Raw genomic sequence first — 22618 nt, 5'->3', positions numbered from 1 at the left:
TGTTCAGCTGAATTTGATCCAATCGGTTGAAGACTTTTAAAGGAGAGGAAAGAATTTTCATTTCTTCCTCAGCTAGGGAGCCCCTCCTGTGGAGTTCATTAAGACCCTTCATCAGAGTTGCCAACTACACAGCCTGCCCTATGGATTTTGGACTCTTGCAGTTCTATGGTTTGAGACATTTTTAAAACCTCATATTTAAAAAAAAATTTCATATTTAAAAGATATCTCCTGTTGGTTCTACTTCTTTACAGAAGCCTAATACAGCCCTGTGTCAGCATCATAAGGTATTTTGATGACCAATTGTCCTTGGCAAATGCAGCCAGGCATCAACTGGAATATGGAGCAACCTTTATGGTTGTGCTGTTCTAGTCACTTTGCTGCAAAATACAGCTGTGTTGCTGTCTGTGCTGGGTCCCAATTTATCTTATGGCTCAAAACCAGTTGTCATGGTTAGGGACAGGTGTCAACTTGGCCAAGTTGTGGTACCTGTTCATCTGATTGGGCAAGCGCTGGCCTGTCTGTTGCAATGAGGACATTTCATAGGATTAGGTCATGATCATGTCAGCTACATCCACAGCTGATTCCATTTGTAATCAGCCAAAGGGGAGTGTCTTCTGCAATTAGTGATGCTAAATCCAATCATGGGAAGCCTTTTAAGGAGGACTCAGAGGAGACAGGTTGCATTCCTGCTTTGGCTGGTGAGCCTCTCCTGTGGAGTTCATCCAGGCCATCCATCAGAGTCATCGGCTTCGCAGCCTGCCCTGTGGATTTTGGACTCTGCGTTCCTACGGTCACGTGAGACACTTTCATAAATTTTATATTTGCAAGTGTTCCCTGTTGATTCTGTTTCTCTAGAGAACCCTAACTAATACATCTTGGTACCAGGAGTGGGGTGTAGTCTATAGCAGTGGTCTCCAGGTACAGTCTGTGGCCTCCTGGGGCTCTATCAAGGGGTCCACAAGGTAAAAACTATTTTCATAGTACTAACATGTTGTTTGCCTTGTTCACGGTGTTGACATTTGTGCCTTCACCTTAACATGACACCAAACTACACTAGTAGTCATTGTATTCTTCACCCCCACCTACTCCCAGTTTAAAAAAACTAAAAGGTCAGTTTCCCTTAAAAATATCACCTATAAAGGTGCAAAAATCATTAACTTTATTAATTTTATTAAATTACTCTCACAATGGTGGGGCAGGATCAATTAGTTGGCAGATAAGACACCAGAAAAATCATAAAACTTGCAATGTAAGATGTCAGTGAAGATGACCACAGCTGAACTAGAATGGTAAGGGAAGGTCAAGATTATTCCAAGAAACCTTAAGATTTCAGAGGGCTTGGTGTCTAAAAAAGAAATAAAATTAAATAAATAAATTACATTCCCACATGTTTTTTAAATAATTTCACGTGATGAAATAGGAAACATGCAGTAAACACTTTTGCATAACAAAGTGCTTTGGTTGTCTCAGGGTAAAGCACTGTGTGAGTGAATTGAAAGGTGAATTAGTCACTATTTTTTTTCATGAAACAAGTTTTGTTGAAAGAATGAATGTTGCCCAAGTATTTGCACGCTATTCTGGAGAGATTTAATGTGTTTCCAGTTATATGCAGGACAGTTGAGTATTGTCAGGTAAAAGAAAAAAATGTGTGCTTATTTGTTTTCATTTGGAAATTAAGTATGGTCTAAGGTGATATATATATATATATGTGCCAAGTTGACAAGGGGTGGACTGTCATGGTTAGGGACAGGTGTCAACTTGGCCAAGTTGTGGTACCTGTTCATCTGATTGGGCAAGCGCTGGCCTGTCTGTTGCAATGAGGACATTTCATAGGATTAGGTCATGATCACGTCAGCTACATCCACAGTTGATTCCATTTGTAATCAGCCAAAGGGGAGTGTCTTCTGCAATTAGTGATGCTAAATCCAATCATGGGAAGCCTTTTAAGGAGGACTCAGAGGAGACAGGTTGCATTCCTGCTTTGGCTGGTGAGCCTCTCCTGTGGAGTTCATCCAGGCCATCCATTGGAGTCATCGGCTTTGCAGCCTGCCCTGTGGATTTTGGACTCTGCATTCCTACAGTCACGTGAGACACTTTCATAAATTTTATATTTGCAAGTGTTCCCTGTTGATTCTGTTTCTCTAGAGAACCCTAACTAGTACACCAGTCATTTTGCTAAATGGAAATCTATCCTCTGGTAGCATGGGCTTATAGCAGTAGAAGACAAAAAGTCATCTAACACTTGTCCCTCAAACCGTGGTACACATTGATGGTTTTCTACAACTATAAAGCCTGCTAGCACAGACAAGTGATTGTAGTTCCACATAGTGTCTTACTGATACTATGCAGTGTCCGACAATTTCATCTGATAAAGGAATTGTACCAAGATTTTGTGTTGCTTAAAAATATTTGTCACTAACTTTGAGACAGATTTTATAAATTCTCCTGTGATACCATGACTTACATTTGTTTTTGATATAAGGAATGCAAACTTTGAATAATGCCTGTGTGGCCTTGAACTCATTACCCATTGATAAATTTCATTCTGGGAAGCATTGTTTAAAAAGTATTCAATGTACTTAATAAAGAGGTCACTGTGATTTCTTTAAAATTATAATGGCCATGTCAAAAACTTTGTCACCTTTAGAGAAATGTTTATACATAGGAAACCGAAGGAAGATGTAGAAAACTGTGCATTTTATTTTTCTCATACCCAAGATTCACTCGACCCAGGGCTTGTTTTAGGTTTATTTTGTTATTTTATGCTATGGGATGTATGTTGCCATTGTCATTTCTGATTTTCCATCTCAATGAACAACATTTGAGTCACTGATCTTTCTTAGAGAAACTGGGGATGTGACAAACATAGAAGTAACAACAGATTTTGCAAATTAAGAAGCTTGATTGAAGAACAACCCCCAAGTAAGGTAAAAATACATTAATCATAAAGTAAAATCTTTAGGGCAGGCCACGGTGGCTCAGCAGGCAAGAATGCTTGCCTGCCATGCCAGAGGACCCGGGTTCGATTCCCGGTACCTGCCCATGTAAAAAAAAGAAAAAGAAAAAAAATTAAAAAGTTTAAAGTAAAATCTTTACTGAGGCCAAACAATGGGCTCCACTGTCAGCACATGCTATAATTATTAAGAAAGGAACCCGATTTATGTGGAAATCACAGTAGATATAAATTTCATATTTGTCAAATGCTTGTGGACAAAATTATTTTGTCCCTTTAGTACTCTGAAAATGCCGTTCTGAGAGATGGGAACAGGAGACTCGATGAGGGCGAGGACTATGTCTGTATTTCCACCTTTTGAAACTTCTGCCCAGCCTGGGATGTGTTCATAGCCAACTCTGTGAATGCTTGTTAAAGGAATGAACACCCACTATGATCAGCCCCAGCAGGCATGAAATGTTCATGACTTCTCACACGTTATCATCATCTTCTTCCCTTAGGCCCCTAGGGCATGTTAAGTAGTAGATGCAAGCAGATTATGTTCTTCCACCCACACAGAGTACACAAAGGGTGAACAGTAATACTTTGAACCAAGGGTGACAAACGGGTTTTGGCCTGTGTGTCAACAATAATTAGCTGGCAGTGACTGCCTGGAACATTGGAGTGAGAAGGATTCTGAGGTCACATTGGACCTTCATTGAGAAAGAGTGTGACGATCAATTAGTAATGGGCTATGGGTTGGTTGTGCAAAATGGCATCATGTTTGTCACGTATTTTCCAATCCTTTCTTTGTTTAGTTATTTTGAAAAGATAAAGTTAAACACTTTAAGCACTGATGGTGGAATTTAAAGTGTAACAATGAGGTGGAAGAGTGATTGAAGGTTTAGTCTTTTGATGAGTTCTCTAAAAATCCCAAGGCTTTACTTGCCTACAGTTTGCTTCATGCTTGGTATGAGGTGAAGCTTTGGGGACAATCCATGGCACAAATTAATGTTTCCCATACCTGACTGGGCATCAGAAATAGCTGTAGAACTTAATAAAATCAATGCCTGAGCCTCAGCTGAGACTTTTGGGATCATACTCTTCAGAGGCAGTATTTTGAGTTTGGTATTTTTCAAAAAGTCCTTTGATGACTTGGATGTACAAGTAAGTTTGCAAAACAGTGATAAAATCTACTAGGGGGAACTGAAATCTCAATTGTGCCCAAGAGGATACCTATGGAGGCTGTTCATCAAAGCTGCTGCTCAGGGATGTTATAAAGCAATGTTAGGTAGCATTTTTTCTATACTCTGATATCCAGATGTCTGGTTGTCTCTCTCTTTATGATGTTAGCAGCCATTGATAATTATTGCCTAGAGCCTTTAATTCATTGGTTTTGAAAAACAGCAGTATTCTAATGCTACCATTAGAATGATATGTTGACTGGAGTATTTCTATAAAGAGAAATTTACCTTTTTAATTACTATTATTTGCTTAACAATTATTTAATTACCTTGACTTAGAATTCACATAAGAGAGGCAGGATAAATGATTGATTTCCCACTTATTTGTCAATTTTCAAAGTAATGAGTTTGGCATCCTCCAGGGGTGACCAATGAAATTTTTGTTTATGTTTTTAGTATCATTATGAACTCATGGACTAAAATGTATTTAAAATATTCCAGTCCATTACCATAAAACTACTCCCTATTTTTGCTTATATTGTCCCATCTACAACCAATAAGAAGCCTCTTTAAGTAGGCTCCTGAGATTTTTGACATGACCTTGGTAGTCCTTGATAGCTTCCTGCTTTCAGTTATGATGATGTTTCAGCCTCATCTTTTACCTGGAACCAGCCATTCTCCAAAGAGGCTTAGTTCTTTTTAGTGTGGAATGGTATTTAGAGACCACAATCCAGGGGCTAGAGGTGCTCAAACCTACTGGGTTGGTCACTGTTTCTAGGTATTTTTAAAATTGGGAAATATACTTTTTATTTTAAAAGATAAAATATATTATGGTTTCACACTGAAACTTCCAATTCATATTCAGTACTATGGGACTTTACTTAATCTCATCAATCTTGCATCTACATATCCTTTCTCCCATATCAAACCACCAGTTCTCAATGACAACATTATTTTTCATTTGCTTTTATCCCTCAAAATACTCAAAAGTTTCAAAATAACTATATTAACACTACTACCAACAATATGAATACTGAAAACAATTTTGGTGGATTTCTGTTCAGTTCTTCTTGTCCTTAGGATCTATCCCCCTGGGAATGTAAGTCAAATGACTATTATGAAATCAGTTGGATTAGTTTTTCTTTATATGATTATGCAAGTCGATGACACACACTTAGGCTCATTTATTTCATTTTGCATTCAATATTTAGAAATTAACTATTAGTTGATTTTGTTATATAATCTTGAAAAATATTACAAGCTTCCAAATTCAAATCTACAAAGTATTTTCAGAAAATTCAAGTTTCTTTCTCTGTCCTCTCCATCCTCCTCCCTTCCTCCCCAGTAGTAATAATCATTAAAAACTTTTTTATCTTTCTATTTTTAAATGCAAATAGATGTGTTAATATGTATCCCCTTTTCTTATTGAAAATGTTTTATAAAAGTCCACAAATTGAATATGCAAAATACATATTCTCTAGACAAAATGTGTATATAACAAATGCTTTTTTTTCTAGCAAATATTGCCACTTGACTGCAAGGAAACATAACACCATGCAGGGAGAATCATCCAAGCTGCAGGCTCTTTGGCTCTAATCCCAAGCCAATGAGCTCAGCAGGCAGAGCTTAAGGCAGTAACAACAAAAGGTAGGGAAAAATAAGACACTGTGGATTTTTACTCCATGATTTACTGGTTCTGTATTGACCAAACCAGTGAGAAAAACTACAGATACGTGCTATGTCCAGAAGTTTAGGAGTGTCTCAGTCCATTTTAACTCCATTATTTGGAATCCAAATTCTTCCCTATATGACCATCACACCATGTATGCTGTACAATCTTTCCCACTTTCTTCCACAGGCCTTCCCCCAAAGGAAAGGAGCACTTCCCCTCTTTCTCTGCCCTACTTAAAATTTACTTCTTTCACACACAGGCTTTCTCATTTTACCTTCACTGTCTTTAAAGTTGTCCATTGCCACTTCAGGGCAACCAGAAATGGGGCACCCTTGTTTCAGGATCAATACTACCCTGTGTCTTATTTGGTCAAGTACCAACTGTCTTCTTATTTGTATTCATTCCTGTGGTACAAAAAATGCAAAGCATTCACCCTTTTGCAGTCCCACTTAATAACTCTCGGGGCTTGACTGCTCCTGGGTGTGAATCTTTTCTTTCCCATTGAACAGCTCTGTGATCTTTGGTCAGTCACTCAACTTCTCTGTGCTTCAGGTGCCTCATTTGTATAAGTCCTTCACTCATTGGGTAGTTGTGAAGATTGAATCAGACAGACTGTGCAGAGACCCCTGGAACTGTAGCTGGCAGTGTGTGCCTAACAGATTTTAATGTTTATTATTATTCTGCTCACTTCCTCCTCGTTTATATTGTTTCCATCCTAGGTCATGTCAACTTCCTTAAATTTCCTAATGGAATTCATTTTATTCCTACTAACTAAACCTTATAATTTTCCTTTCTCCAATGCAAAATATGGTCAATATAGTCCAGTAATTTACCTGTTTAATAAACATCAAAAAACAGTGGCATGTAATTAATATTTCATTCCCAATATTACAATGATAGATTCTATTCTAAATATTAACCAATTATATATTTTTACTTATATAGAAGCCACAATCTCCAAGTATGTAGATTTATACATAGTTTTAGGTACAGCAGTTTTCAAGTTAAGTCATTTTAAAAGAGAAGTTTGCCTAAAATATGCTAATTCTAGTTAATCATAACAAAATATTCTGAGTGTATATTATATGCAAAGGACCGTAGTCATCATAAAAAATTAATTTGACATGTCATGATTTTTTTGTGGATGTTATCTTTTACTGCCGTCCAGAATTTAATACCTACTTTTTGCAATAAAAACATTACAGAATGAGGACTGGTATCTGGCAAACCTTCTAAGATGAGGGGGTGTGATCAGAACACCCTTTAGCTTCTTAAATGATTACAGGCCTTGCAGGCTCACATTTCTGTGAAATCAGACAAGGTCACACAAGAGTGACTGTGATCTTTCTGTGGTTGGCATTTTGATTAGAATGCAATGATGAGATTGATAACTGCTTCTTGAGTCACTTATGGATTTTCAAGATTGGATAACTGATCTAGAACACATTAAGTTTACAAAGAATAATTTGGGATTTCTGTCTTTTCAGTGGCTAGCAAAAGCTGTTTGTGATAATAACAGGCCATATGTAAATGACAAAAAATATGGTTTCATTTAAATGAGTGTAACTTATTGTAGATAGCCTGGGTAAGTTCAAATGAAAAGGTTTATAACAAACATATTTCTTTCAAACACTGTTCTCTTCCTTTCTTTGCTAGTAGAAATCTCATAGAACACATATATTCAGTTGGACTATATTTGAAGTTCTTCGTTTCATCAAAAACAAGATAATACTAAATACTTATCAAGTATGTAAAAATATACCTTAATATTTTCCTTAAAATATTCATTATACACCTAATGGTTTTCCCTTCCTAGATTCCATCTCTGTTTACCAATTGGAAAAATTATATATTTTTAAACACATAGGTAATTCCTTTTATACGTTTAAGGAAAGTATTTACAAGGCCTGAGGCTCAGCTCATTTAAAGATCTAAGATATTATGCAAGGGAAGGTTGATTTTGTAATAACACCATAAAATTAAAATTAGGTACCTTTAGAAGACTGGTGAAAGAGTTCATCCCAGTGGGAACCTTGGAAAATATCCGTATGACCCACTTCTACAGGGTAGCATCACCATTGTCCAGTATGGTTACCTTCTTCAAGTGTGCCTGCAAACAAAGCTCAGCTATATCCAACCTTAAGAGACGCTGCATGCCCTGTTAATACCCATGGTTGAAGGTACACTTTTATTCCTTTTTATGATGTGTAGGTGTGTGCTGTTACTTACTCACATCCATGCTTAGGAAGGGACAGGCTGGATCTATCCTATCTTATCGTTTTCTGAAGTGCCATCTGCTCCTAGGTTCCATTTCTGTTACAGAGGGAATTGTCACCAGTCCGCAAAATTCGCCTCTGTTTTTCTGAGCCTTGGGTTCCTCATCTGCCAAATGGGGAAAATAATAGCACCTGCCTTAGAGGGTTATCATCATACAAGAGAACACATGTAGGGCAGCTCTATGCCTGGCACTTAGTAGACATCAGTAGCTGTATTATTCTGGGTTCTCTAGTGAAACAGAACCAACAGGAGATATCAATAAATATGAGATTTACAGAGGTATCTCACACAACTGTGGGAATACAAAAGTCCAAAACCTGTAGGGCAGGCTGTGAGGCTGCAACTCTGATGAAGGGTCTGGTTGAACTCCACAGGAGCAGCTCATTGGCTGATGAAAAAAATGAAAACTCTCTTCTCCCTTAAAAGTCTTCAGCTGATTAGATTATCTCATTTGTGAGCAACATGCCCTTAGTTGATAGTAGATGTAATTAGCCACAGCTGCAATCAACTGACTGATGATTTAATAAATTGGCCTTCTATTTTATCAACCAGCCATGAAATGTCCTTGCAGCAATGGTTAGACCAGTGTTTGCCTGACCAGACAACTGAGCACCATCACCCGGCCAGGTGACACCAGAACCTAAGCATCACAGTAGGTAAATAATGTTTTACTGCTTTTACCTATGGATGCCTATAAACCATCCCCACCAGGATTAGCTATCTTTGAGAAAATGCCCGAATAGAGTCAGATTGTAAGGAATTTGGGCCCTCTAAGGCAATTTTACCTCTACAGTGAACTTGACTACTACAAACATATCTGCTGGAAATTTCCTAATTTTGCAATTAGGTATTTAGAATATCAAGTATTTTTAGGAAAACAAAACTTAGAGTGTTAGAGAGAGAAAGAAATTGGAGGTGTAATAGTTATTTCGTCCTAAAGTGCTCATATCTCAGGTTCTGGATCATAAACTGGCTTTCTGAACTAATAAAGGAGGCATTGAACAGGGGGATCCAAGAACCAATGAGCTTTTGTAGGCTTGGAATGAAGCTTACTTGAGATGTGGATATATGTAACATTTACCTGACTAGCCAGAAACACCATACTGAAGGCCTCCATGACTTGCATCGGGTGTTAGCTAGAGGGTCTGGGCTAAATAGAGATTTCAGCAAAAGTCGGGTATGTTTGATCATGCAATTTTGAGCTATACAAGTTTAACTTCTTTTGAAATTTCATTATTAAACTGAGACATTAAGAAAGAAAATCTCAGTGAACACAGGTGTGAATGAGATCTCCAAATGTACCTGATTAAATTTTGAGTTAAATTCACAAGTTATCTGAGAAACATGGGCTCTGTTGACTGCAAATCTGATTTCAGTGAAAAAATTCCTGCTCATCACTAACCCCAGTGTGATATTTAAATACCCTGGAAACAGAACCTCAGATTTTGATGGAATAGCTTATTTCAGATTAACCCTCCGTTAAGAATAATTATAAAAGTTGTATAAGATTTTTAAATAGCTCTTTGAAGGCATTATAGAACAGCCAAGGCAGCCACCACTTTGGAGGGAATGGAAATGCATTGAGATGAGCCCTAAATTTTCTGCTTCTCTGGCCTTAGCCATTTTGCATCACAGAGCATAGCAGCTGAAGAGAAAGCAGTGGCCTAGAGTGCGCATTGTTTCCCTGGTCTGGAGACTTCAGGGCTACCAAATGGGCTTAAAGGGAAAATATCCCAAAGGAAATGGACCTGCAGAAATGTTAGTCAAACATTCTGTGTGCAATTTCTTCTCAAAGCAATTGCCAATCCCTAAGGTGTGCATGTGTAAGAGAAAAATAAATCAAGCAGAAAGTAGCTATTCAGAGAACACTAAGCACAAACATGGCATGTTTGTGAAGTAGTTCAGGCCACAAAAAGAAATAGAAGCCCAAATTTTTATTTGAAACTCCTAAGAATGTAAACCCTAGAAGTGAGGACAAACCAAAAATTAACTAGCCCTCATAAGGCCTAAAATAAATCTTCAAATAATATTAATCCCATAATGGATCAAAGTGGTCTGCCTTTATTTTATTTACCCACTAGGGAAAAATTAAATTATTTATGGAGGAAGAGAACATAATACAGATCCTATATAATTTTCATATATAATGTTAAGTAATCAATAAAAAATTGCAAGGCATGCTGTGCTGGTTTGAAAGGATTTATGAACCCTAGATAAACCATGTTTTAACCCTAATCCCATTTCGTAAAGACAGCCTTTTCTTCTAATCCCTATTCAGTACTGCAGGGTGGAAACTTTAGATTATCTCCATGGATATGTGACTCAATCAAGTGTGGGTATTAAACTTGATTAGGTGTATATAAGTCTCCATCCATTCCAGGTGGGTCTTGATTAGTTTACTGAATCCTATAAAACAAGTACTTTGGAGAAAGCTTCAGAATGCCACAGAAACACGAAGCAGAGAGTCTACCAGCCAGTGACTTTTGGAGACGAAGAAGGAAAATGCTTCCCTGTGAGCTTCATAAAACAAGAAACTGGAAGAGAAAGCTAGCAGACTTCGCCACGTGCCCTTCCAGCCAAGACAGAAACCCTTAATGTCATTGGCCTTCTTGAAACTAAGTATCTTTCCTTGGATGCCGTAGATTGGACATTTCTATAGACTTGTTTTAATTGGGACACTTTCTCAGCCTTAGAACTGTAAACTAGCAACTTATTAAATTTCCCCTTTTAAAAGCCATTCTGTTTTTGGTATATTGCATTCTGGCAGGTAGCAAATTAGAACACATGCCAAGAACAGAACCACATGATCAGAGGCCAAGAGAGAAACACAGATAATAGAAAGACACCATGGACTACCTAGATATTCTGATTAGATAAGGGCTTTAAAATAATTATAGCCGATATGTTCAAGAAAGTAGATGAAAAGATGGAGAATTTCCCTAGACAACTAGAATCTTTAAGGAAGAACCAAGTAAAAAATCTGGAACAAAAACAATTCAGTAGATGGGCTTGGTAGCAGATTAGAAACAAGATCGGTAGACTGAAAGATGAATCAGTGAAAAGTATCTAGATTAAAGGTCAGAGAAAAAAACCCTGGCAAATATATAAAAAGGCATAAGCAAAAGACAAGGCAAAATGACAAAGTTTAATATATGTGGGCTTGATGTCCTAGAAGGAGAGGGGAGAAAGAATGAGGCAAAAGAAATATTTGAAATTTTGGCTGAGAATTTTTCAAAACTGAACAAAAATATTAAGCCACAGATCAGGAATTTTTGTAGACATTTTGGAAGGAATTGAAGAAGATCTAACAAATAATATCATGATCATAGATTGAAAGGGTCAATATTGTAAAGATGCTAATTTGCCCCAGACAGGCTCTAAGGCAATGAGAAAGGTTGAGAAAAAATAATGACAATCTTGAGAAATTAAATTTAGAGGACTTACAAGACCAGACATTATAAAGACACAGTAATTAAAAACCAGTACGGTATTGGCACAAAGAGAGAAAAGAAAAGCACTGAAACAGAAGAGTTCAGAAACAAACACATTTATTTTATTTATGATAAAGGTACCAATGCAATTCAGGAGGGAAAGGGTGGTCTTTTAATAAATGGGTTCACTGGACATCCATACGGAAATGAATCTTCCCCTTCCCCTTCACCATAGACCAAAATCGATTCCTTGGTTCTAAAAGTAAAATACTGATACTTATATAAGATAACATGGGAGAATATATTCATGAATTTGAAGCAGTAAAAGATTTCTTAGCATATAAAAACTCTAATAAGAAACAGAAAGATTTAAAAATTGCAGTTGTTTAAAATTAGTAACTTCTATTTATCAGCAGACACTAATAAGAGAGCCAAAAAAGCAAGCCACAAACAGAGGAGACATTTGCAGTACATATGTCCAACAAAAATTCAGATTCAGAATATATAAATAACTCCTCAGATGAATAGGAAAAATATAGAAAGACAGAGAAGCCAATAATGGACATAGAACTTTAACAGAAATTTATAAAGGGGAACATGTAAATGTCCCATAAGGACATTAAGGAATATGTTCTCTCTACATCATCTGGCATCAGAGAAGCTCAAATTAAAAGATTCTTACCAGAATGGCTAAAATTTAAAGGACTGACAGTAAAAAGTGTGGTGAAGATGTGGGGCAAAAAGAACCTTCACACACTGCTGATGGGAGTTTAAATGGCTACACCCACCTGGAGAACTTCTGGGCCATGCCTATTAAAGCTGTACATGTGCATACTTCATGAATCTGCAATTCCACTGCTAGAGATATATTGAAAATAAAAGCCATAAAAACATTTAGAAAATGTCCTAGAAATAGTATTTGTAATAAATACAAACTAGACACAACTTAAATGTCTATCTATTGTGGAATGGATAAATAAGCTCTCATGAAGAAGCTAAAACCACAATTACATGCAACAATCTTACAGCCATAACGTTGTGCTAACTACGAATAAATGAATATTATGAATCCATTTATATCAAATTCAAAAATAGGCAGAACTAACTTTTGGTGATAGAAGCCAGAATTATTATCTTTAGGTGTGTAAAGATTGGAAGAGGGCACAAAGTAAACTTCTTTGATGCCAATAATATTCTATTTATTTGTTTTCATGAGTATGGTACTTTGAAAAAAATTCTTGAGCTGTATGCTTGGAATTTGTTCACTTTCTTGTGTGTGTGTTATACTTCAATAAAAGGATGTTTAAATGAAAAGCAAACCATCGCAGCTACTCTCTTATGGGCCTCTTTCCCTGGTTATGCTCTGGTATATTTAGTGCCATTTTCCAGCTTTCATTGTTTTTACCAACCTGTGATTCACCCACTGGTCCCATTTATCTTTCTTCTAACCTTCCCAGCACAGTGGCAGAAAAAAAGTTCTAATTCTAAACACAGAGACTGAAAAAATGGATTTGAATAAAAATTGGGATTTCTATTTATTAAAAGACACCAATAAGAGAGAGAGAGAGAGAAAAAGCACGCCACAGATAGAGAGAAGATAGCTGCAATACATATATCCAACAAAGGATTCAGATCCAGAATATATAAAGAACTCCTACAAATGAATAAGAAAAAGAAAGACAGAGAAGCCAATAATGGACACAGAACTTTAACAGGAAATTTACAAAGGAAAACATGTAAATGCCTCATTTACAGCTTGCCATCAGTAGCATGAACAGAGAGAACATGGAGTGTCAGGATTACACATGTACAGAACCTCTGGAAATGTGATTTAATAAGAAGACAAGGGCTATAAAGAAATCATTGGATTTCACCCATTCAGTCCAAGAAGTATCAGTACCTCAAAGATTCATTTGTCACGGAGTTTTTCCAGTTACATTAAAAATGGAAATGCATCTAGTTTTAAATCACTTGTCATAGAACTTTATGTTGTCTTCTTGCTAGGGAAGAATGACGTAAATTGAATATGAAGAGTTTGTATAGAAACTTACCTCATCAATGGCAGCCCTTATTAAGTCTAATCAATATAATTATTTAATCTTGTGATTTTCAAATTTACCTCTTTCTAGCTTTCTAACTGCTCCAAAATGCTCCCCCAACACACAACTAATGTGATATTTTAGATGAACTGGTTTTACTGATACATTAAAATTGAAATCAAGACTGGTGAAAGTCTGTTCCAAAAATATCAATTTTGTTGCTTGAGTAAATTCCTTTTTACTTTACAAAAACAACAAAACAAAACTGACCAGTTAATTGTGTGAAATTGGTTACAGACATAGCTTAAAATGTTGTCCTTACATGCTGTCATTTGCTGTTCAACCAAGGAGAAAGTTCAATCCCAGGAGAGAAATATCTTCATTGATTAGCACACCAACAGCAATTACATTGAAGCAGAGGTCTGTAACACCTGTAAATTCGTATATAACCTGGTGAGAGATACCTGCAGAACATCCACTTCGTAGGTCACTTCAGTGATCATGCCCCAGATAGTCTGAGGCCCACAGTTTCTCTATTACAGTTATTGCTTCTGTACTCTGTCCCATCTTAAACATATGCTGGGGGAAATATGCAGTAAATTAGCAAATAGTTCAGGACCCCAGGGCCTTCTCTTTCTTTACTGATATATTTTTTTTCTTTTTACAATATTCTATCTTTATATGTGTTGTTTTGTTATTCTTAAATTTCAAGATTGGCTGCAAACTAGAATTTTAACCAGAGTGAGATCTTTAAAATCCCACAATGCATAAGCATAGAGATTTGATTCATAAAAAAAAAAAATGGGTGAAATGTAGTACAGTGGTTTGTGGATTTATTTAACACTGGATTAAACAACATGTTCATTCCTCCAGTAGACAGTTCCTTAATAAATATATTGAAGGAAATTAAGCGAGCCTTTCCACAATAGAAAGATGAGTCAAACTTTTGGAAACATGAATTTTATTTGGTAGAATCAATGGCCATCATAAAAAAACATAAAAATACCAAACTGAGGCTTTATATGGCAGGGGGAAATTTTGACAACATAAGAAAATTCAACACTTATTATTTATTTATTTTTTTATTGATTCATCTATACATTTATTCATATAAACATACCCCAACTTATTCTCCCAAAGGACTTAAGGATGAAAAATCAATCCCAGAAATCATGAATACTCTCTTCATTTTTACACTGAGGCTCAAAAAGGAGAAATGAGCTGCCTGAGTCCACTTCATTAATTGATGTGGGATTTAGGACCAGATCCCAGATCCTCTAATTCCGAATCCTACATTCTATTTGTTATATTAAACTTAAGCTATTGTAGAAGTTCAGAAAGAAATAAACTTTCTGAGATTTCAGAAAGAGTCACCTGTATTGTTGGTGACCAAATTCCATTTGTCTTTGCATTTTTCTTTTTCAAAGTTGCATGTCTTGGATTCCTTGGGCTAACCAATAGTATTAAAGTTTTTGGCCTTGCAAATGCATGGGCCATTTTAAGTGTGGGTGAAATAAACCCGTGTTAAAAGGGGGGAAAAGTTACATTTTCTGGGCAGCCTATGGTGGCTCAGCAGGCCAAGTTCTCACCTGCCATGCGGGAGAACATGGGTTGCACTCCCGGTGCCTGCCCATGCCAAAAAAAAGAAAAAAAAAAAAAAGAAGTTGCATTTTCCCTCTGCAGCTTCAGAGAAAAGCAAATGGCATTATATATCATAAAAATGTTGTTGCAAATGCTATTCCTAAATGCTAAATGGAGTTTGTAAAACACCTGAACTTTATATATGTTCTATATCCTGTGACATTAACCTTCATCTGGTCAAAGGTTTAATTTTGAGAGTTGGCTCACAAAATGTTTTGCTCTCAAAATACAAATAATTTTCTGCTCTCTGGAAGCTATAAATATAAATAATTTTCATTTTTAAGCAGGAAGGGAATCATTGACACTTCCCTTTTCTCATACTTGCATGTAGTAAAATAGTTTGGGTAGAGTTCTCATTTAAATGAAGTTTTTGAGAGTTTTGTCTCCTATAACTATACAATGCCCAGAAGCATAACCTGCTGCCCACATGCTCTTTGAGCTGAGAATCAAGAAATAATGTTTTCTTTCCTCTAAAGTGGCATTCTCCTTCTCCATACACACATTTCTACCTTCAAATTATTTTAAATGCCAGGTTTGCTGTGGTTATTCCTAAATGATAGACTGAAGGTTGGTAATTGCATCTGTTTTCAGATCAGTGTTAATTGTTGTGCAGTCGTCTCCATTCAGGCCATTGAACTATGTCAGGGATGAGCCTGAGATGAATGGATTAATCATGTTCGGTTGGCTTCATCTTAAATCTATTAGGCATGGTCTCTGCTCCCTTTGCCTTGGACTGTCATGGCAAGTATTGCTTCTGTGGCTATGGCCGACAGTCACTAGATCCTTGATGTATAGATGTATGTGTGAATGGATAAGTGAAGCATCGATTCTATTCCTCCAGGACCACAGCTACTGGAAACATAAAATAGTCTGAATTCTATAATGCGATAACTTATAACAATACATGTGGTAATCACAAAAAACAGAAATGTAAACCTAGTAGGTTTCCTTCTGTGTGGTTACCGTTTCCGTAGGATATCAGTAAGTGAGGTTGGAAGATGTAAGAGCAGTTGAATAAGCTGGTTCTTCTCTGTGTTCCTAAAACCCTGGTGCCTGCTTCTATTATAATTCTAGCCGTACTGTATTCTCATCAATGATTTATTTTCCTATGTCCCCCATAATCCTGTCCCTTAAAAGCAGGGACTGTATCTTGTTTTCCATATAACCACATTACTTAACCTAATGCCTGGCATATAAGGATAACAATAAATGTTTGTTAAAATAATGAATGAAAAAGAAGTGCAAGAAAAGAGAAAGATATGACTATATGAAAGAAAAATGCTTGCAAAGCATTGGCCACAAGTTTTTGGCCTTGTCTTTATAGACATTCAGCCTCTCTTCTTTGAATGGAATCTAATAGTGAAGCTCCACTTCCTGAGTAAAACTGTTAAATTATTTAGAGAAGAACTCTTACAGAGCATGTTTATAATAAAGAAGTCCATCTGGTATTGTAAGTACATGTTTGGGGGAGGAGAAAACAACACAACAAAAACTACACTTACCATTTTTACTATATAATATACAGAAAGTAAAGATTTATAAAATCTTGGCCAAACAGAGGATATAGGAAATAGGATTGTTTTTCCCAAGTGGAGAAGTTCAGACCCCAAGAGCGACATAAGATTTTTATGTCTACCTAACATGAGCTTAGGTTTTAAAAGTCTGGGAAACAGTAACTAGGCATAAATTATACTTTTGTTCTTAAGGCTCATGCCTGTTCTGGAGGACTGCAGAGTGAGCAAAACCCAGGGGCTCTATTAAGCAGGGGAATTTCTTTTATTTACTGGAATCTTTAGAGCCTAGGGAAATAGGTAACTCAACTGGATGTCTGAACTTTCCTTAGCATTGGCAGCAGCATTTATTCTCTATCTCCTTCAGCTCTTGACATAGCGCAGAGATCAATGCCCCTTACACAAATGGATCTTTATCCAACTATTTGTCTCTTTCCTGCAGGCCCTTCTGGAGTAGAAACCCTGGAAACCACATACCCAATAAAGACTTAATATCCAGAATACATTAAAAAAAAAATTCTATAACTTAACAATGAAAAAATAACCCAATTAGCAAGAGACCTGAACAGGCATTTTTCCAAAGAGGAGATACAAAAGACTAAAAAGTACATAAAAAGATGTTCAACATCACTAGCTACTAGGAAATGCAACACAAAACCATGATGAGACATCATTTCATACCTATGAGAATTGGCCACTATTGAAAAAAACAGAAAACTGTAAGTGTTAGAGGGAATGTAGAGAAATAGGAATACTCATTCACTGCTGGTGGGAATGTAAAATGGTAAGCCACCGTGGAGGACAGTTTGGTGGTTCCACAGGAAACTAAGTATAGAACTGCCATATGATCTAGTAATCCTATTACTAGGTATATACCTAGAAAACTGAAAGGGACTCAAACAGACATTTGCACACCAATGTTCATAGTAGCCAAAAGATGGAAGCAACCTAAGTGCCCATCAACCAATGAATGGAGAAACAAAAGAAGTCCTGATGCATGCAAAAACATGGGTGAACCTTGAAGACATTATGTTGAGTAAAATATGCCAGACACAAAAGGACAAATATTGTATGATCTCACTGATATGATAGAATTATGATAAGTAAATCACAGAATTTCAAACTAAAATACAGGCTCCCAGGAGACAGAATAGTGTAAATGTTTGGAAATGGATAGTGGTGATGGTAGCATATTATTGTGAGAGTAATTAACAGCACTAAATTATGTGTGTGATCGTGGTTGAAAGAGAGAACTTGAGTTAAGGATGTTACTAGAAGGAAAGTTGGAGGATAAAGCATGGCGCTGTATAACAGTGAATCCTGTTGTGGATGATGACTGTGGTTAATAGTACAAATATAAGAATGTTCTTTCATGAATTATAACAAATGTACATCACTATTACAAGGTGTTAATAAAAGGGTGGTATATTGGAAAAACACACTGACGCAAAACAAACTACTGATTATAAAATTACCAGAATATTTTAATGCTCTTTCATCAACTGTGACAAAGGTAACCACACCAATGCAAAACAATAGGGAGTAATATGGGAATGTTGTATTTTTTATATGGTTTTCATGTAAACCTACAATTTCCCTAATTAAAAGAAATAATAATTTTAAAAGATTATGCTAAGTGAAATAAACCAGACACAAAGTACTACATATTGTATGATTCCATTTGTGTAAAATGCAAATATAAATAAATCTATAGAGATAAACTTAGATTAGTGGTTATATAGGGCTGGGGGAAGATAGAGGGATAGAGAGGTGACTACTACTACCTCATTTCTTTTGGAGTAATGAAAATGTTCTAAAATTGATTGTGGTAATCAATATGCAACTCTGTGAATATATTAAGAGTCACTGATTGTACACTTTTGATGGATTGCATAGTATGTGAATATACCTCAATACAATTGCTTTTAGAAAAGGAAACTCTGGGAAACCTTCTTGTAGTCTTCTTTATCTTCTTAACTTTCATTTAGCAAGTAGATTCCAAAAGAACCAATATTCAATTTAACCTCAACTCTAATTTTTAAAGCCCTTCAAATTTACAAAGTGATATTATATACATAAACTCCCATTTCCACTCCAAATCAGCAGTTAACATGAGAGCTGTGGTAAGGTGTAGAAATTACCCTTCCTGTAGGCCAGCATATACAGTCAATCCCCACTGCTTAGCAATGAGTAACCTGAAAATGATCAAGCCTCTGGAACTAACTACTAGTTTACGGAAAATATGCTTGACAGAGGAAATGATACTAAGATGATTCAATCAGTTGAATGTGTAGTTCTACAGGATGAGTGACCTGGTATCTTTAACAACTGGCATGAAAGGAGACTTATGGACATGTCAAAACAAATGCAGGGTGGGCCACAGTGGCTCAGCAGGCAGAGTTCTTGCCTGCCTTGCCAGAGGCCTTGGTTCGTTTCCTGGTGCCTGCCCATGTAAAAAAATAAAAATAAAAATAAAAAAACAAATGCAATGTAGGGACCTTGTTTGGATTCCAATTTAAACTAACTATGAAAAGACGTTTTTGAGAAAATCTAGGAAATTTAGATGTAACCCAAAATAAGAGGATAATAGGAATTTTGATTTTAATTTTGAGTTCATTAAAAACAATTATTGTTCATTTTTATAAAATTGTTTTTAGACAATTATCTTCTCATTGTAGAGATACATGCTGAAGTATATAGGGAGAAATAGCATGATGTCTAGGATTTGGGGTGGACAGGGTGTGTGTGTGTGTGTGCATGCTGTGTCCACACACACACATACAATTGGATTTGTAAAATTTAAAAGTTGTTAAACAGGCTGATTGGTGCTTAGGGGTTCATTTTACTAATTTCCCTGCTTTTGTGAATATTTGAAAATTTCTACAATAACATATTTTTTTAAAAAAGGGAGCAAGAAGTAAGAGATAACAGTATTGTCTTCTGCCAAGGGATGAAGCAAAGGAGTAAAATTTCACATTTGGTTTAGGGACTGGCAGTCACTGGAAATTTTGGTGAAAGACGTTTCCAGGTCAGAAGGGAAGAGAAGAGGATGTAGAGTTGAGAAATAATTTTTATTTTATGGTATTATTTTTTAAATGGAAGAGACAGTTTTTACAATCTGATGCAATGAGAGGTTGAATATGCAAGGGAAAGAAAAAGTATCCAATAGGATAAGGCTCCCAAAGCAGGAGTGGGTGTGAGCCAATGCACTGGGACGGGGATTGGCCTTGGTAAGAGAAGGGGAAGCACCCTTGTTGGAAGGAAAAAGGAAGGAATGAATGCCTAGATAATTCATATGTTTGGATCATATAGATGAGAGATTTGCTCTCTAATGAGCCCTGTTTTCTTTATAAAGTAAAAGAAGAGTTCAGAGTAGTTGACAAAAAGAGAAAAAGGTAAAATTTCAGGAGGGTTGACCACCAATTTACAGCTATCCTAGTCCTCCGTGTGGTGTGGCTGGTCCCAGGTGCACTGACCTGTCAGATGCGGGCCCAGAGAAAGAGGAAAGCTGGGTGCATTCAAGGTTGTTCTGACTGTCAAGGTGCCAAATAATAATGCCAAATAATAAGTGCCAAATAATAATAATAATAAATGAATGAATGAGGGGCAAAGGAGTTGAGGATGTTGGTAGGAGTAGTAATGAACTAAATTATCCTTACAATTTAAGCTAGGCAAGAAAGGAACTAAGAATTAGGTTGATGGATTATAAGAAAGTACAAGGGTAGTGGATCAGGAGTCACAAGATGGTCTGAGAAGGTCAGTTGGCAAGCCTGAAAGGGAAGTGCTTGTGGCTGGAGAGGGGGATACTCCAATTATTGAGTTTAGGAGTGAGGATAGTCATGGGTGATATGATGGCAAGGTATAAGCGTGAATCAACGGCAATGAGGAATGAAAGTAGTACATTTTTTGTGAATTGAAAGTCACTTTCAACATTAATGGCAGTTCATCCAAGAAAGAAGAATTTCCTAATCGTCCTTGCCCTGACAGTAATAGGTCAAAAAAAAATGCTGTGACAGCAAAGGGCACTAAGAGGGAGGGGAGTCATGATTTCAGAGCTTTCCTAATGGCGTCACTTTATACTTGCAGAATCTCTTGGCCTAAAAAGCTCATGGGCTATTTTTAATTAAATTCACGGCATTTTTGCAATGTAAAATAAAGGGGGGGGGAGGGTAGATATTAAGAACTGTGGGACAAAAACTCTATTTTTTCTCGAGTGCGGAGGGCTGGCCGCGCCGTGCCGGGGGCACCTGGAGCCGCGTGGTTGGGTTTCGCAGACAGTGATGGCCTCTCAGGTTCGCCCGCCGGGCAGAGCGCGTTGCCCGGGCCTGGCCAGGAGCGCGCAGCGCGAGGTTCCGGGCGATGTCCAGGACTTTCAAGCCGAGCCGTGGCGAGCGGTTCTACAGCACTTGGTGCTGCGGCTGCTGCCATGTCCGCACCGGGCCCACCATCCTGGGGACCTGGTGGTAAATCTACTGACGGCAATTCTGCTGACTGTGGAGGTGACTCACCCAAACTCAGTGCCAGCGGTCAACATTCAGTATGAAGCCACTGGAAATTATATTCATCTGAGAGAATGGCTGATAATGCTTGTGTTCTTTTTGCCGTCTCTGTTCTTATGTTTATAATCAGTTCGAGGCTGGTATATGGAGCAATTTCTCATCAAGTGGGTTGGCGGATTCCGTTCCTCTGTTATCGGCTTTTTGACTTGGTTCTCAGTTGCCTGGTTGCTATCAGTTCTCTCACTTATTTGCCAAGAATCAAAAAATATCTGGATCAGTTACCCGATGTTCCCTACAAAGATGACCTCCTGGCATTGAACTCCAGCTGCCTCCTCTTCATTGTTCTTGTGTTCTCTGCCTTATTCACTGTGTTCAAGGCTTATCTAATAAACTGTGTTTGGAACTGGTATAAATATATTAACAACAGAAGTGCGCCAGAGATTGCTGTGTACCCTGCCTTCGAAGCACCTCCACAGTATGTTCTGCCAACTTACGAAATGGCAGTGAAGATGCCTGAAAAGAACCACCGCCTCCTTACACGCCTGCCTCAAGAAGTTCTGCCATTGCCAATAAACCCTATACCAGCTTGGTCTTGTTTATTTTATAGAATGCTGCAATAGGGCTCTTCAAACTTGTTTGATACAAACTGCATTTTCATTTGTTTAAGCATTTATTTTCAAAACACTAAGGAGCTTTTTGGACATGTATTAAAAGTTTTTTATTCTGTTGTTAAGCATATTATATTTGAATAGTTTTTGAAGACAATCTAGGTTAACTGAGAGCATAGTGCCATTTGCTTTTAATTGGGGGTGGTGGTGGAAGGGGGTATTCTCCACATATTTTCTTTTTTGTACTTTCTTTATATAAATAGTTTGCATTTATAGTTACCCTAGATACTTTAAGGAAGAATGAATTAAATATTCAGAATAAGTGAGTTGGGAATAAGATCTGAAGTTTTCAGCTATGAAAAGAGGAAAAATATATAACATTTTGACTTGACTGTGGAAAATGATGGTTGCATGTTTCTAATTTGTATGTTTCCACCTTTGTAATAAGATGCTTTAATAAATCTCTTAAATATTAAAAAAAAATCTATTCTTTCTTAAAACAGGGTTACCAGACATTAATTGGCTCCATTTGTCTTTTTAAGATTAAAAAGAGACAGCCCAGAGACCTCTTGGGCAAGAAGGGAAGCCAAGACTCATGAACCCTAATGCTATGGCCTGATCTGTAATTCACCCTCCCATCTCGCCAAGTCCTTCCCAAAGGAAGAAAGGCTGAGCAGAGAGTGGTGCAATCTCTGGACACCTGCTCTTGGAAGATTTCCCTCCACCTGAGGGGGGGAGCAGACTCCACTGCCAGGTTGCTAATGAGCAGTGTTGCTGCTACAGTTACTCAGTCCCTCCCACTAGGCTTGTTCTTGGTTACCCCC

General features: G+C 37.1%; 1 protein-coding gene and 1 pseudogene across 1 annotated transcript in view; one reads left to right on the top strand and one right to left on the bottom strand.

Moving 5' to 3' along the window:
- The window catches only part of PNLIPRP3 (pancreatic lipase related protein 3), an 85147-nt gene that overhangs the window by 20864 nt on the left and 41665 nt on the right, over positions 1–22618 (bottom strand). Inside the window, exons 12-13 of the transcript XR_013161192.1 lie at positions 8022–8170; positions 7782–7898 (exon numbers count right to left, since the gene is read on the bottom strand). The gene's annotated coding sequence lies outside the window, so the exon portion shown is untranslated. The remainder of the gene's footprint in view (positions 1–7781; positions 7899–8021; positions 8171–22618) is intronic.
- On the top strand, positions 21047–21793 carry LOC143654583 (lysosomal-associated transmembrane protein 4A pseudogene; annotated as a pseudogene).

The sequence above is a fragment of the Tamandua tetradactyla genome, chromosome 13 (assembly GCF_023851605.1).
Source record: "Tamandua tetradactyla isolate mTamTet1 chromosome 13, mTamTet1.pri, whole genome shotgun sequence".
NCBI classification, from domain to species: domain Eukaryota; kingdom Metazoa; phylum Chordata; class Mammalia; order Pilosa; family Myrmecophagidae; genus Tamandua; species Tamandua tetradactyla.
This window is presented reverse-complemented; position numbering and strand designations above follow the sequence as displayed.